Below are 7,613 nucleotides of genomic sequence, written 5' to 3' on the forward strand. Positions count from 1 at the left end.
ACAGGTGCCCCCGACATGAGCTCCATGTCACTCCCATCATGGCCACGCCCTCCATCCAGTTACACCCAATGTCCTCTCTGTTCTCCAAGGTCAAGCACAACCCTGTTGACATACCTGTTTTAAGCTATTCAAAAACACAAGTTCAAAAACACCATAAATATTATTCAACCTCCTGTTTCATTTCCTCATTCTTATCCCTTTTATATACATCATTTTTATTCCCACAGCCTTTGCTCCATCCTTCTCAGCAACCTCCCCAGAGCCTCCTTCACCTGATCATTCCTCAGACAGTAGATCATGGGGTTGAGAAAGGGTGTAATGGTGGTATAGAAGACCGTGACTATTTTAGTGATGCGTGACTGACCGTCTCCACTTGGAGCTACGTACATTCCTGCCACAGAACCGTAGAAAAGGACCACCACCACCAGATGGAAGGATATGGTGGAGAAGGCTTTCTTTCTACTGTGTTGGTTAGAGGATTTGATCAGTGTGACAATTACAATGCCATAGGAAATGGTGACAAAGACAAAGTTGCCTAATACAATCAAAATATTCATGGAAATCTGACTAATAAAAGAAACATTTTTAAAAGGCGGGCAAGCCAGGGACAGGAGGCCTTGATCACACACAAAATTGTCAATGATGTTGGAGCCACAGAAGGACAGTCTGGAGATCAAAGTCACTGGGATAGCATATCCCAAGAACCCAGCGATCCAGCAACCAGCTACAAGCTTGGAACAATTTTTTGGAGACATAATTTTTGGGTAGCTGAGTGGGTGGCATATGGCCAAGTATCGATCGACAGCCATGGCTGACAGGAATAAGGATTCAGTGCTGCCAAATGAGAAGAAAAAGTAGAACTGAAGAAAACAAGCCTGGAATGAGATGATTCTTTGAGGACAAGCCAGATCAAAGATCATACGAGGCATGGTGGTAGTCACATAGCACATTTCCAATCAGGAGAAATTTCCCAAAAGGATGTACATGGGCAGCTGGGCCAAGTGGTCATCTACATGTACCAGAATGATAATAGTGATGTTTTCAATCAAAGTTATTGTGTAAGTAAAACTAAAAAGGATAAGAAGATAGAACCGCTTTTCCTGCCCGCTCTCCAAACCCAATAAAATGAATTCCTGGACTGTGGTTCCATTAGACAGTTCCATCTGGAATCAGAAAAACGAATCAAAAACATACATTTTTGTTATGGAAAAGTGATCGGAGTTACCCCTGAGTTATTAGAGACATGCGTTTAGGAACATGGGATTGCAGTAGATACCCAGTAAATGATGAGTAATGATCTAGTCACAAACAGATTCATGGAAATGCATCAAATAGTTTATTTTTAGATAAATAGCACAGTCCTATTAAACAGTAAAGGTCATTCACATTTAGTCAGTCAATATCAAGAAGTACTATAATCTTCTTACCAGCCTGTCAAATAAATAAATCAAATAAATATTAGGGCTAACCAACACTTCAATACTTTTAGAGAGTAACAGTTTCACACAGAACTCCTCAGACAAACAGTCAATCATGAAGGAATCAGCATTTTGGAGCACATCAGACTCCAACTATGATCTCTGGCTCATTCTATTCTATTCTATTCTATTCTATTCTATTCTATTCTATTCTACTCTACTCTACTCTACCCTACAATACTGGAATTCTGCTGTCATGACTTCCTAGCATTGAAGGACTTTTTTTACTACCACACTGTGGGTGTGGCTTATTTTGTGGGTGTGGCTTGGTTGTCACATGACCAGGTAGGAGTGTTTTGCTGGCCATGAGACCAGGTGGGAATAGCTGGACGATCATGTGACTTGACCAAGGATTTTCCAAGAACCTCAAAACAATACCCATAATCAATGGACTCAGAACAAGCAGGTCATCAAATTCACCCACATTCTATAATGGAACAGCTATAGAACAGTGAAATGACAGAATCATCTCACTTAGAATTTTGAAAGCACATTTTGAGCATTGTCATAAAGGTGCCTTCATGATTAAAATGGCCACTCACAAAATAATCACTTACTCAAAGTCAACGATCTGCTACTTTCCCAGCCTAAGTGAATATACCAAAATGCTCCATTCCACATAACAATCTTAACCTTCATGTGAGGATGTGTGCACACTATCGTGTGTGCATGAGTGCCCACGCCCAAAATTCAATGCCTGGAGGGGGCACAAACAGCTTCCCCTGCCCTCCAGAAGTACTCTGGAGGCCGAAAATTGTCTGTTTTTCAACTTTTGGTGGGCTCAGTAGGCTCGTGTTTCACCCTTCCCAGGTTCCAATGGCTTCCCTGGAGCTGGGGGAGGATAAAAACACCCTCCCCCATCCCCTGGAGGCTTTCTGGAAGTCAAAAACACCCTCCCAGAGCCTCTGTGTGAGCCAAAAATTAGCTGGCCAGCACATACATAGATGTTGGAATTGAGCTAGAGCAATGGCTCGCATGCCAGCAGATATGGCTTCATGTGCCACCTCTGGCACCCGTGCCATAGGTTTGCCATCACTGCTATTCAGAAAGGAGGGGAGGCAGAAACCCAGATCACATAGAATTAATTCCAGATCTTATCTCCTTATACCTTCCCTAGACACTTTTGTTTGTAGCAGAATCGCCAGCTTCGGGTTTTCAAACGCTTTTGGGAAGAATGCAGAGGCTGCCCAAAAAGGTTGCCCTGCATTTTCTTTCAACATCTTTTGGTCCGGTTTGGGTGCTCTGTGGTGGAGCTCCATTTTTGCTATTCCACTGCGTTCCCCCCATCCAGGCGGAAGCCCACCCCTGCTTCTTAATCTTTCTTTTCTCTAGACTGTCTGTATCCAATTGCTGCAACAATTCTTCTTATGATTTAGTTTCCAAGACCTTAATGATAGTTTAAGAGTTTGTGGGAATGGAAGAATGGAGGAAACATAGAAAAAACTACTTTTGGAGTTGAATCTAAACCGTGGACCTATATACCTTAGCTATCTTTCAAAGATTTTGAAAGCCTCTGGTAAATAATATTGCTGTTTTCTCTTCATGTAGGTAATGATCACTTACCATTAGCTCCACTCCTTCACTGATAGGGCAACTGTCAACTGCAAATGAGGAATCAGGTGAGGCCACCTTGTCTAAGATGATATAATTGCTATAAGCAAAGTCCAATGTCATTACAAGTCAACCCAACAAAAAGAAATATTTTGGTGCTATGATATTGGACTGTACTTGCAAATAGTGAGTAATTTTTTCCAGTAAGTAGAATCATATTATGCAATACAAAGTAAAATAGTAGCCTGGACAAAATGTCTTGCATGGAAGAAGAAGAAGAAAAATCCATGTTTAAAGCATCAATTGGCATTCCTGGTTGAACTCTCCTCGTCCATTGAAACATTATAAATTCTTATTAACAATTGAAAAATAATGCAGGAGAAGGTTCTTGGATGTCAACAGCATTTGGAAGAGTGAATACCCAGAATAAATAGCAACAAGGGTTCTTTGAGCTGGTGTCAAGTGTTTAACCACCTCCCCTGGGTTTAGAAGGAGACAAACTAAATAAGGAAATCAAACCCAGGAATGTCTCCTGTTGACTTTAGTATCATGTGAATTCATGAAAAATAATTTTGCCTGGTGGGAAACCAACCCTGGTTTCATTCTTCACTTACAGTTAAGCATCAGCTGCAAAGTATACAGTATATTCACATCAATGGATGAAGAAATAAGTAACCTGAAAGTTGTAATACAGAGTATTATGACAAGCAGAAAACATCACTCAGTGTAAGAAAAATTCCAGGAGTTCAAGATAATAAAAGGGAGAAAACTTTATTTTAAACAAAATCAATATGCATACTGAGACCAAAGAGGCCACGGAAAATGTCCATGTGTCTCTAGGGTAATTTGCCAGGACAGAATACAGTTCTTTTATACATTCTTTATTCTCAATCTCCACACCCCTCTTTCTTTCCACATCACTCCCATATCACTCCCATATTAGGCCAATGATTCAACACTTTCACGAAACATACTTCTTTTTTTGTGTGTATTTCTCTTCATTTTTGGGACTTTCCAATATTCATTAATTATTGATGACCATGCTTTTATTGGTCCTACAGTTACCACATAATTTCCATATCTCCTGTTCATTCTTTCTAAAGATCATTTGCACATGGGCCTATGATATATTTCCATATTTGTAGAGGAGCAAATCTTCACCTTTTATAGTAACAGGACTGCTGTTCCTATAAAAGGAAATTAACACAATAGTGTTAACACTCCACATACTAAAGGGAGGACAGCCATTGGTTTGGCCCTGACAAAGGAACCATCACCAAATAATAAAGACTTGAAAAAGAGCAGCAAATATGGCAACAGTTTAGCCAGACAATATAAAAGAGATATAGAGATGATATCCAGGATATGGGTAGATGTGTTCCAAATGTGAAAAGTAAAATTGTGTGGCTGAATGTTAGTATTTCCTCTGCAGGTGTTTTTTTTTTCTTTTTGGGATCAACAAACACTATTTTGTGCGATCAAATGCAGCATCTGGGTCTAACTGGTCATTTTTGTTTTCACATTCACTGTATCTTGCCATTTTTAGTTTGGCCTTCCATGTAGGCACTTGCTATCTCTATTACAGTGGAAGATGATGTGGGCAGCAGTGTGACATGCTGCTCATAGAAAATGGTCCTATCATTCTAGACCAGGGTGTCAATCTCAAGGTCCAGGGGCTGGATCTGGCCCCAGGGTACTTAGATCTGTCCACAGGACTTCTCCGGAAACATTGAAAGACTGGACCACAATACTTCTGTTAGCGAAAATGGAGCATGTGTCCCTCCTGGGCTCTGTTTTTGCTGTCAGAAGTTTACAGGTGACTGTCATAGCTGACAGCCCCTTTTCACTTTCAGACTATTGAGGTCAAACACAACCCTGATACAGCCCTCAATGAAATTGAGTTTGACACCCCTGTTCTAGGCATTTCTGCTATATATTTTCTGATATTGGCATGGTGCCCATGTGTTTTCAAATTGTGTCATTCCTGACAATGGTCAAGGAGAGAAATGCCTAGTGGCCAATGAAGAAGCAAAGTGAATAAACCCCTCATTATTTTTTCATGCCTTCCACTCCAATTTATTGCAGAGCGGTTTAAAGGGACAAATGAAATAAAAATTTAACCAGTTATTTTGTACTGTAGTATATAGTGATTTTCTTCTTCGTATTTATACTACATACTCCTACCTCAGTTGTTGCTTCATTATCCTCAGGCCCTTACTCACAGTTTCCTTCACTTATCATTCTTTAAATAGATCACTGGATTAAGAAATGGAGTGATTTATTAATTTATTAATTTATTAATTTATTAATTTATTGATTTATTGATTTATCTATCTATCTATCTATCTATCTATCTATCTATCTATCTATCTATCTATCTATCTATCTATCTATCTATCTATTTTATTTGTATGCCGCCCCTTTCTGTAGACTCGGGGCACCTCAAAACACAATAAAACAGTTCATGACAATTCTAATAATTTACAATTTACAATTTAAAATAGTTTAAAAACCCCCCATTTTTAAGCAGACATACCTACAAACATACTATACATAAATTACGTAGGCCCGGGGGAGATATCTCAATTCCCCCATGCCTGACGACAAAGGTGGGTTTTGAGGAGTTTACGAAAGGCAAGGAGGGTAGGGGCAGTTCTAATCTCTGGGGGGAGCTGGTTCCAGAGAGTCGGGGCCACCACAGAGAAGGCTTTTCCCCTGGGGCCCGCCAACTGACATTGTTTAGTTGACGGGACCCGGAGAAGGCCAACTCTGTGGGGCCTAATCGGTCGCTGGGATTCGTGCAGCAGAAGGCGGTCTCGGAGATATTCTGGTCCGATGCCATAAAGGGCTTTATAGGTCATAACCAACACTTTGAATTGTGACCGGAAATTGATTGGCAACCAATGCAGACTGCGGAGTGTTGGTGTAACATGAGCATACCTGGGGAAGCCCATGACTGCTCTCGCAGCTGCATTCTAGAATGTAGAATGTGATGTAGAAATGAGTAACTATTTTAGTCACTTGTGAATGATTTTCTCCACCTCAGTGTACTATTATTCTCACATTAATGAAATTCTCTAACCAACAAAGAGCAAACAAGGCCTGTACCACATATGTGTAGCTTGTGATGTTTACTCTTCATTAGCTTCGTTAATAGGCATGTATGTACATTAAATGGTCTCTAATGACAGTGGTGCTGGGGTAGAAATTTCCGTCCTATGGTTTTCTTGCAAAAATGGCTGTTGTTCTTCACACAGTCATTATCCAGGGAAATATTATCAGAATTTGAACAGTGATATATCAGAACACAATGGTCACTCCCTAATTTCCCAAATGGGAAATTTCCCTTTATTCTTTTTAATACATTAACAAGAATACATTAACTATCTCCAAGAAAATTCACTCTTCATTCTCAGTGTTTTTTATTTTCTACAAAAACGGAATCAAAATCATAAAGCCACAAAGTCACTGAAGATTGCTCAGTTGAAGAATCAACAAGTCCTCTTGCTGTACACATCAAATGAGGCTGACCCTTTGTCCAATATTCACATGAAATCTGCCTTCTTGTAATTCAATTTTTTCTTCTGTGTCCTGCACTTTTGGACAATCAGACGTGAAGAACCAGACTGACAAGTGTAGAGTTTAAACTAGCCATTTTATTGTTGTAATACAGAAATACAGTATCTCAGACTCATAGTTTTTGCCTGGAAAGACCAGAAAAGGATCAGGCATTGTGTGTGTGTGTGTGTGTGTGTGTGTTTGTTTGTTTGTTTGTGTGTGTGTGTGTGAAAGAGAGAGGGTGGAGGGAGAGAGGGAGAGGGAGAGAGGGATGGAGGGAAAGAGGGGGGAGGGAGAAAGAAAGAAAGAGAGAACATGTAGAATGAGTGAATGGGTGCTAAGTCATTTTAGGATGCAGCTGGTCAAAGAAAGAATATTGTGGGAAAGTCACAGAGATGAGGAAAGTTACATCTTAGAGCTAAAAACCTGGGCCCTGATTCTACCTGGAGATCCAATGTGTGAGCATCAGCAGATGGAGTCTTCCTTTACATCCAATCCTCATAAATGATGTACTGTAATGCATGTTTTAAGCGACCATCAAAGTCACGTATATAGAGAAATAGCCAGCATTCTAAGACACTGATGAAGGTTTTAAAGAGCCTCTGTGCCTCCTCACCTCTCACTTCTCAAATTTATTCATCTCTCTGCAAAGAATTTTAATAAATCATTTCTGCCCATCTTCTCTAGCTTTTACTAAGTCCATCATAAGAAGGAACATCACAAACTATGATAAACAGTTTCATTAACATCAAATAATTTAAGAGGTGTTTAATCAAGTACTTTAAGAGGTGTTTAAGAGGTGACTTGATCGAAGTGTAAAAGAGAAAAATTATTTTCTCTCTCATACAATACTGGGACGAGGGGGCACTCCCTGAAGCTCATAAGTAAGAGAGGACAAATAAAGGGAAATACTTCTTCACCCAGAGAGTAATTGGTGACAGCTGTCAGCCTGGATAGTTTCAAGGCAGGATTAGACAGATTCATGGATGCCAAGTGTAAAGATGGTTATTGAAACGGATGTCCAAA

General features: G+C 40.0%; 1 pseudogene; it reads right to left on the reverse strand.

Annotated features, from left to right (window-relative positions):
- Positions 1–215: 215 nt before the first annotated feature.
- LOC139154168 (olfactory receptor 11G2-like) lies at positions 216–1,163 on the reverse strand (annotated as a pseudogene).
- Between the last annotated feature and the right edge of the window lie 6,450 nt (positions 1,164–7,613).

This window comes from Erythrolamprus reginae, chromosome Z (genome assembly GCF_031021105.1).
Source record: "Erythrolamprus reginae isolate rEryReg1 chromosome Z, rEryReg1.hap1, whole genome shotgun sequence".
NCBI lineage: Eukaryota > Metazoa > Chordata > Lepidosauria > Squamata > Dipsadidae > Erythrolamprus > Erythrolamprus reginae.